The sequence below is a fragment of the Vicia villosa genome, unplaced genomic scaffold (genome assembly GCF_029867415.1).
Source record: "Vicia villosa cultivar HV-30 ecotype Madison, WI unplaced genomic scaffold, Vvil1.0 ctg.001281F_1_1, whole genome shotgun sequence".
Lineage (NCBI taxonomy): Eukaryota > Viridiplantae > Streptophyta > Magnoliopsida > Fabales > Fabaceae > Vicia > Vicia villosa.
The window spans coordinates 153,205-162,516 of NW_026705558.1; the positions used below are offsets into that span (position 1 = coordinate 153,205).

A 9,312-nucleotide genomic window follows, 5' to 3' on the forward strand; every position below is an offset into this window, starting at 1 on the left:
AATATCATCCACCTTCACGCGAATCTAATGATACCCCGACCTCAAATCAATTTTACTGAATATATTAGCTCCGACCAACTAATCCATCAAATCATCAATCCTCGGCAGTGGATACCGATTATTGATAGTAACTTTATTCAGTTGTCTGTAGTCTACACACAACCTCATAGATCCTTCCTTCTTCTTTACCAATAACACCGGAGCACCCCACGGTGACACACTCGGACGAATGAACTCCTTCTCCAACAATTCTTCTAATTGAATCTTCAATTCGGTCAGTTCAGATGCTGACATTCTATAAGGTGCCATCGATATAGGACTGGTTCCAGGAACTAACTCAATGGCAAACTCTACTTCCCTTTCAGGTGGTAGCTCTCTAACATCTTCTGGAAAAACTTCTGGAAATTCTCGTACCACTGGTAGTTCATTACTCACTACCCTTCCTTTCACTTCCATCGACGCAAAAAGCATAAACACAGCTCCCGCGTCTTGAATCGCTTCACCTACTTGTCTTGCAGTCATTGCCAACTCCTCAACACTAACCTCTTCAGGAAATATGACTGTCTTCGTAAAACAATTAATATGAACTCGGTTAAATTGCAACCAGTTCATCCCCAAAATAATGTCAAGTTGTTTGAGTGGAAGGCACACTAAGTCCATTCCAAACTTCCTACCAAATATATCAATAGGACAGTTCAAACATGCAGATGAAGTGGTCACTGAACCCGACGCAGGAGTATCAATAACCATACTTCCACCAATCTGTGATATCTCTAAATTCAGCCTCTTAGCACAATCCAATGAAATAAACGAGTGAGTCGCACCAGTATCAATAATCGCAATTAAAGGTGTGTTATGTATGAAACACGTACCTTTAATCAGTCTATCCTCTGGAGTGGTTTCGAATCCAGACAAAGCAAAGACTTTCCCTCCGGACTGGTTCTTCTTCGGCTTGGTGCACTGTGTACTGATATGACCTTCTTCTCCACAGTTATAGCAAGTCACAGTTCTCATTTTACAGTCAGGAGCAACATGGCCTACTCTGCCACACTTAAAGCACTTCTTCTCTTCTTTCTTGCACTCATTCCTCTTATGTCCTGGTTCACCACAGTTGAAGCACCTAAAGGGAGCACCAGAATCTCCCCCACTAGGCCTTTTCCAGTTACTAGCTCTTGAGTTTCCCTTACCATATGGTGTACCTCTGTCCATAGGTTTCTTACCCTTCTTATCAACTAACTCACGAGAGTGAGATGATTTCAGCTTAAGACTGTCTTCCTCAAAGATTCTGCTACAGTCCACTAAATCAGCAAACCGGCGAATTCTTTGATACCTGATACCCTGCTAGATCTTATCACGAAGACCATTCTCAAACTTGATACACTTAGAGAATTCCCCAGCTGCATCGTTGGTGTAGTGTATGTAGTACTTAGCTAACTCCACAAATTTGGAAGCATATTCCGGCACTGTCATACTACCCTGTTTCAGCTCCAAAAACTCAATCTCCTTCCTTCCCCGTACATCTTCAGGAAAGTACTTCCTCAGAAATTCTCTCTTGAATATGGCCCAAGTAATCGCAATCCCATCTGAATCCAACTCAGTCCTAGTAGTAACCCACCAGTCATCAGCTTCTTCTGATAGCATGTGAGTACCGTACCTCACCTTCAGATTTTCTGCACAATCGATCACTCGGAAGATCCTCTCGATCTCTTTCAACCATTTCTGAGCACCATCAGGGTCATGGGTGCCTTTGAACAGTGAAGGGTTGTTCCTCTGAAAGCTGTTCAACTGCCTGTCAGCACCAATCGCAACTCCATTAGCATTCCCTCCCAGTACACCAGCAATCATGCCTAGAGCCTCTGCGATAGCGTCATCGTTCCTTCCACCTCTTCCAGCCATTGTTTTGCTAAATCACAAAACAATCTCATCAGAATAGAAGTATCGACAGTGTTTACCTTACACTGGTCGCATACAAGGGAACACCGACACTAAGACTCTGACTCTAACGACCGACTATGCTCTGATACCACTATTGTAACACCCTTCTAAACCCTCGCGGAAAAAAATATAATATAATATAATCAGAGTCATAACACATCAAGGATGCTGCAATTATTAAAAATAAATAAAAATACCAATGTCGTTTGTCATGCTTTATTAAGATTAAACCAAACTTCAAACATGTGTTCATTACAGCGGAAACTTATTTTAAACAATGTTAGGAACATATCCAAACAGATCCACAATACATAATCCATAATCAAAATAGCAACAAAGTATCTCAAGTAACGCTAAGACTAATCGATCCCAGTGTTACAATCAGAGCATGACTCGACACGAACTACGGGCTAGCCTACAAGCTATCTTCACCCAATCAAGACGCCGCTACATCCTTAATCTGAAATCATCAAAGTAAGGGTGAGTTTCATTCGAATTAACAACCATTATACAATCATAAGCAATAAAATATCATAGCAATTATCATCCACTCATCATACATAAAATCGGAATTTGTTATAACAACCAAACATCAGTACATAAGCATATTCTATCACTCTACACAATCATTCAGTCATATCATAATGTAATGCAATGAATGAACTGACACTAATGCATGTGGTACCATCCATGGGATAAACCCATCCAACCGATCTTTTTCATCACCAAGATACAATTTTATCCAGCACAAATTCCACACAATGGGAATTATGCCCACCATTTTGATCCACTTTCATCACCGGGATCCATCACCAAAAATGTATGCCAATGAATGCAACATATAACATGCTTACAACATCACCAATCCGATGTAACACATCATCTCATTATCATCACCAAATCATCACCAATAAACATGTATATATATATTCTTAGCATTCATACAAACATATCACACGCATACACGAAGTCATCACCCAATAAATAATATAATCACAAATAAACAACTTGGACTTTACGTCCATACCACCTATTCATCGTATAGGCCATTAACTCAGCTTCGCAATGCTCAAAACGGCGCATAAATCGGATACTCAGGTCAAAAGTTATGGGATTTTAAAGATAAAACATTTTTAGAAAAAATGCTGCAGAACCCGGGTTGTCCCTACATGAGAACCGGTTCCTGGCAGCTTCCCAAAACACGCCTCTGATTTTTACTATGGGGAACCAGGTTGTCCCTACATGGGAACCGGTTCCCAGCTACCCAGAATCCACACGCTCTGTTTTTTATAAGGGGGAACCGGTTCGTCCCACATGGGAACCGGTTCCTACGTACCTGCACAACAAAAATCACCCTTCTTATCGTAATAACCCCATCCCATTTTTCCCAATTCATATACAAACGGACATAGCACACAATATCATCAATTTCCACATCATTACACATTTCACACAAGTTTTATACATGTATCAACATCATATATCACAAGTATTAACAAAAATCATGTAATCCATACAATTCCATCAAAACCTAATCAAAATTCCCAAACCCGACACGTACGAATGAACTAAACGATAATCCTAATCAATCCTACTACCTACAATCGCATAAGGATCACTAACCCGAAGAATCCCCCCTTACCTCAGAGTCGAATCTTTGAAGTTCTCCTTCCCTTTAGGCTCTTCTCACTTTCACGTGTTCTTCAGTTCCAAAATCTGCTTCTTCTGCTTCTGCTTCTCTTTCCCCAATTCCTTTATTTTATGAAAAATAAAATAAAATATTCTTAATGGGCTTGCTTAGTTAACACCCCCCCCCCCCTTCTACTAACTATCACACTCAGCCCAATACCATATTTTATCATTTTTCCAAATAATTCCCACAAATTATTAATTCTAATAATTTAATTAATAAAATAATTTAATTAATACACCAGAATTAATGGGGTGTTACAGGAACTACAGAAGCTCTGACTTCCCTATTGCACTTAAGAGGTATGTAGGCCTAATATGCGATATCTTATCGAGCTCACTTTCAAAACATTCTTTTCCCATCCCCACCCTCTATTACAAACAAGTTTTTCACAAAAAAAAAGTATTTATAAACAAAAGATAATAACACAAAACAAAGAGGTTCCCATGGAGTACCATGGATATGAGGGGTGCTTAAAACCTTCCCCTTGTATAACAAATCCTCCGTAGCCAGAACTCTGATAATTTTATTAGTTTTGATTTTAAAAACTTCTCTGGGTTTTATTCGCTCTTTCACCCATTCCTTTTTGGAAACAATGAAGCGCGGTGGAGACTCTGTTTAAAATGAGTTAAGTCTTCCCATGACTCTAGTCTCACCAATTTCACCGCTACAGTTTCTTTATCGTGAATGATATCTCACCCCTTCTGTTTGAATGTTACCCTCAGTTGGTAACGTGCAGGTAACGACGTGGAGTAGCCGTTTACCTATTAGCTCGAGTCGGTGTGTCTATGCTCTGATACGTGACACTCAGGGGACGATTAGCTTGTTTTGATTATGTCATGTTGTCTTGTTTTTTCGTTGCTATATTTGGATATTGTTGTCTTTCAGTGGATTATGTTGTTATGTCCTACAGAGATATTTTGGATATTTTTTAGTTGCCCATGTGTGGCATGCATGACTTGATTATTGTTGTTGATATTGTTCCGCTGTGATATTATGCACCATTTGGTTTGAAAGTTTAATGAAGTATTATTCCTCCATAGTATGTGTTGTGTATCTATTATTATGAGCATGATTTGTGATTTGTTAAGTTGTTAATTTGTGACACCTCAAGTATGATGCATGTTTTTGAGATTTTTGAACTCTGATTTTTCTTGTTAATTGCGGGATAGATTTGGGGTGTTACAGGTCACAAGATGTATGATGTAAAAAAACAAAGGATTGTGATAAGTTGAAATGTGCTTTTCGACAAAATTAAAGAAGTGCGGCAGAGTGCAACCAGTTGCACAAATATGTCAACTGGTTACACTTGTAAAACGTTAGTTTCTCCAGTGTTGGAAAGTGTAGAACTATCCCCTGATGAAGCCTAAATAGAAGATAATGTGAGAAGATCAACCAGGAAAAGAGGTTTGCCTCCAAGACTCCAAGCTTGTGAGTTATTCCGAGATAACAAAATGAATGACGATGTTTATTTTTTGCATTTTGCACTTATGGCCAAATTCAAACCTGATAAAATGGAGGAGGCCTTTAGTGATCCAAAATGGATTTGTGCTATCAAGGAGGATCTGGAATCGATTAAGAAGAACAATACTTGGGAGTTAGGTTATCTACTAAAAGGAAAGAAGTCAGTTGGTGTAACATGGGTTTACAAAGTAAAGACAAATACCAAAGGTGAAATAATCAAGCATAAGTCTCGACTGGTTGAAAAGTGATTTTTGCAAAGAAAAGGCATATACTTTGAACAAGTTTTTGCAATGGTGGCTAGAATTGAAACCATCTCATTGGTTGTTGGTCTTGCAAGTAACAACAATTGGTCCATCTACTAAATGGATGTCAAATGTGTTTTTGTGAATTGACCGCTTGAAGAAGTATAAGTAGAATAGCCCCTGATTTGGTTTTGAAAAACCAAGAGTCTAAGTTCTATAAATTGAAGAAAGCGTTGTACGGTTTGAAACAAGCTCTAAGAGCTTGGAATAAGAGGTTAAATATTTTTCTAATGAGATTGGCTTCAAGAAGTATATATCAAATAAAGGGGTGATAATCTTTTACCCTACAAAGATGATTTGTTGATTACAAGTATCAATGAAGAATGCATTTCTAGGTTCAAAAGTGAGTTTATGAAAGAATTTGAGATGAACGACCTTGGCCTCATGACATACTTTCTTGGTATTGAGTTTTACACATCCAAGAAGGGACAACTAATGCACCAAAGAATGCATGCGTTTGATATTTTGAAGAAGTTTGAAATGGAGCATTAAAATGAGGTTGTTACTTCGACTGAACTGAGGTAGTAGTTGCCGAAGAATGAGGATGAGCAAGATGTCAATCCAAATTAGTATTGGATGCTAATTAGATCCTTGCATTACTTTGGCAGTAGTAAAGAGGATTGTAAAAGTGAAGACTAAGTGGTCGATTTGGTGACCAATGGAGTCAGAATTGAAGTGTTCAAGAGATTGAAGAAGAACATGGGCATGAAAGACTTGATGCACATGAATTAACGTGGCATGTTTAGTGAAATTCTAATTCATTTGCATGTAACCAGTTGCACCTTTATGTCAACCGATTACAACCCTTTAAAATTTTTTTAAAAAAAAAACTTACATTAGCAAAGTGCAACCATTTGACATAATATGTCAATCGGTTACACCTGCGTGTTTTTAGTTAAAAACTGACTCAATAGTGAAGTGCAACCATTTGACATAATATGTCAATCAGTTACACCTAGAGTGTTTCAGTTCGTATTTTGTTTGATGATTGTACCTCATCTTGTATTGTGTATCAAAATACTCTTAGAGTTTCTTGTGACTGAATTAATTCCATATTTTCACCCTTAGTTAAGAACAAGGCATTTTGTTGGTATAATTGTGTGTTAAGTGGAATCACCTATATAGTAAACAGGTGTAGCTAAGTTGAATCAAACAACTAATCACTTTAGAAAATATTTATTTACCAAATTCACACCACAACATGTATCATCTAATAAAACATGTTGTGGAAAATTCTATGCTACAAAAAATTGAATTTTCCCACAAAATAAAATTCCATCACTAGTTTTGTCGCTAATAGTTACCAATATTTAAAAAATATTTAAAATAATTCGCGCATTAAAAAATTAGATAAGTCAGTAACTAACCATCATTTTTATTAATTGAAGAATAAGGACAAAGTCCAAATGCATGCAAGTAGCGTGGTTGATTAATAAATAAATAAACAAATTGAAGAAATTTGAAGTTGACGTGGATAAAACAAGGACCAAAGATTTTGACTGCATGAAAAAAGTGAGAATTATAAAGTTTATAAATACCTAAACAATAGACAAGAATTTTTCAAAGGATACAATAAACAAAATACAAAAACAATATCATCTTTGGGTTAAGGTGTTCGAGACAGAAGAAAAACAAACAAAAATGGTTTCATGGCTTGATTTTTTTCATTCACTGACCTTTGGCTTCTTGCGTTGGAAAACTAGTAACGAAGCTAACGCAAAGCCTCAAGCTGCATCCATTGATTCTCGTATGTTTTATTCCTTTCAATCTTCCACTTTCATTGAATTTATATTTCAAATAGTATATACTTGATTATACGCATAATCGAGTCTTCTAGTTGGAATTCTCATTTTAACTAACATGCGTTTAGGTTTGAAATATTTTCATTTGTAGAGTTAAGTTGGATTGAAAGATAAATGTGTTCTAACTAACTTCTAACTCTGGATCAAATTGTGGTAGTTTTAACCAATTTCATCAAAAACTTAAATTTATTAATCATTTTTATTTTGATTATAATTTATTTCCATTCTAAGAGTGGGTACATAGATTAAAAAGAAGAAGAGAAGATAATAATTTGATCCTATTATTATAAATGGAAAAATATTTTTTTTAGCTTTATTCGTTTTTTTTAAGACAAATAAAATTTAATGTTATTGAATTTTATTACAAGATATAACCGAACTAGGAATCTATGAGAGAAATAACCAACGAAAGAGAAAAAAAAAAAGAGATGAATTAGAAGTTGGAATTCTCCATAATAGGACAAGTTAGATCTCGGCCAACAAAACCACCATCAATACAAAAAACAACCTCTAAAACTAACACCCAAAACTCACAATCATAAATCGAGAGATACTATACCCACTATCAGCTGAGACAAATAAGATTCTCAAGTCGAATTGAGACAACACAATAAAATTTCATATGCCTACTAAGATACTACTTCCAAATTAGGAATATACTCTTGTATAATCTTCAACATCTTTCATAGTAGTAAGAAGCCATAAAAATAATAATATTATCGTTCTCGAATTTCTAAATTGACAAAACCATAATGGCTGATCATAACCAAACCACCCCTCACGTTAGACCTTCCATTCAAAGATCTAATTACCAAATAAAAAAAAACTAAGATCTCTAGGAAGAACAAATCATCATCTCATCCACCAAAACATCACTTACCAAACGTTGTTAGGTCACAAGACCCAAACAAATAAGTAACTGACTCCGACTCCTTCCCACATAACAGGCTAAACACTTCTTTAAAATTCACCAGCGCCTTGCGCCTAAACAAGTGATCTCCAGTATGGACCTTTTCTTGTAGAAGTTGTTAGGAGAAGACAATTACTTTAGAGAGATCTCAACTTTCTCATATAAGAGGAAGAACTAAGTTCTTCAAATTGGATGGAGAAGTACTAAACATGTCACTCTAAAGGAAACTAGGGTAAATTTAAACAAAGGAAAAAAACATCACCTTCTGAGTAACGCCACCACCACTTAGTTTATATGAAGAGGATTACATCCTGAATGTCACAAAGCAGATTATTGACTGTCACCTCTTGATAGACAAAAATATATCTTTTCCACTTCAAATTCCAAGTTAAAATATCATCCACCAACACCCTACCTGACCTACGATTCAATCTTATTGGTCAGAAATAATAAGAGTCTAGAAATAGGATCCAATCCACACATCCTTCTAAAAGGATATTTGACCTTTATTCATTATAATTTCATTGATGTTTTTATTTTATAATTGTATACAATAAAAACTAAGTTTCAAAATACCATCATCATTTCCACCATGATCATTATATTTTATAGAGAAAATAAGTATAAGGAGTGCGAGTTTAGCATGTTAATATTTTGAATGATGATAAGTTGATTGAAATATTTGTTTGCTTGGTTTTTTTTTGCAGCATTTACAATTGTAGAACGAGACCTTCCACGAGGCCACAATTATTAATATATCGAAACATAAGCAACATAATGCCCACTTCTCCCTTAGTTGAATAATCAGTTATTACTATGTTGATCTTAGGATTATGTAATATATATATGTTTCTATGATCGTTTCATATATAGTTGTACAATATAATTTTTATAATTTTTGTAATTTTCTCTATTTTGAATTTTGTACTGTGTAATTAAATAAGTGTTATAGAAAATAGGGATGTCCATGATTCGGTTATGTCAGAAACAAAAGATCAAAAAATTGTACCATTCCAAATGCAATACATATCGAAGCATTTATTTCATAACAAAACCAAATGAGTCCACGTCATGATACATTCATAAATAACCATACAATTCAAGCCAAGAAATCAGTTAGCAATACACATTACCATACATTTTAAGCACATTTATACATGTATCTCATTCATAAACATCAACTTCCAGCAATGACATCATCTAAAACTA

The 9,312-nt window shown here is 35.6% G+C and overlaps 2 long non-coding RNA genes across 2 annotated transcripts; one reads left to right on the forward strand and one right to left on the reverse strand.

Annotated features, from left to right (window-relative positions):
- Positions 1–2,119: 2,119 nt before the first annotated feature.
- Positions 2,120–7,296, reverse strand: LOC131634331 (uncharacterized). Its single transcript, XR_009293523.1, has 2 exons — positions 7,068–7,296; positions 2,120–2,395 (listed from the first exon to the last, which is right to left on the reverse strand). It is a non-coding gene; the product is annotated as an uncharacterized LOC131634331 (long non-coding RNA).
- LOC131634330 (uncharacterized) lies at positions 6,952–9,015 on the forward strand. Its single transcript, XR_009293522.1, has 2 exons — positions 6,952–7,138; positions 8,811–9,015. It is a non-coding gene; the product is annotated as an uncharacterized LOC131634330 (long non-coding RNA).
- The last annotated feature ends 297 nt before the right edge of the window (positions 9,016–9,312 follow it).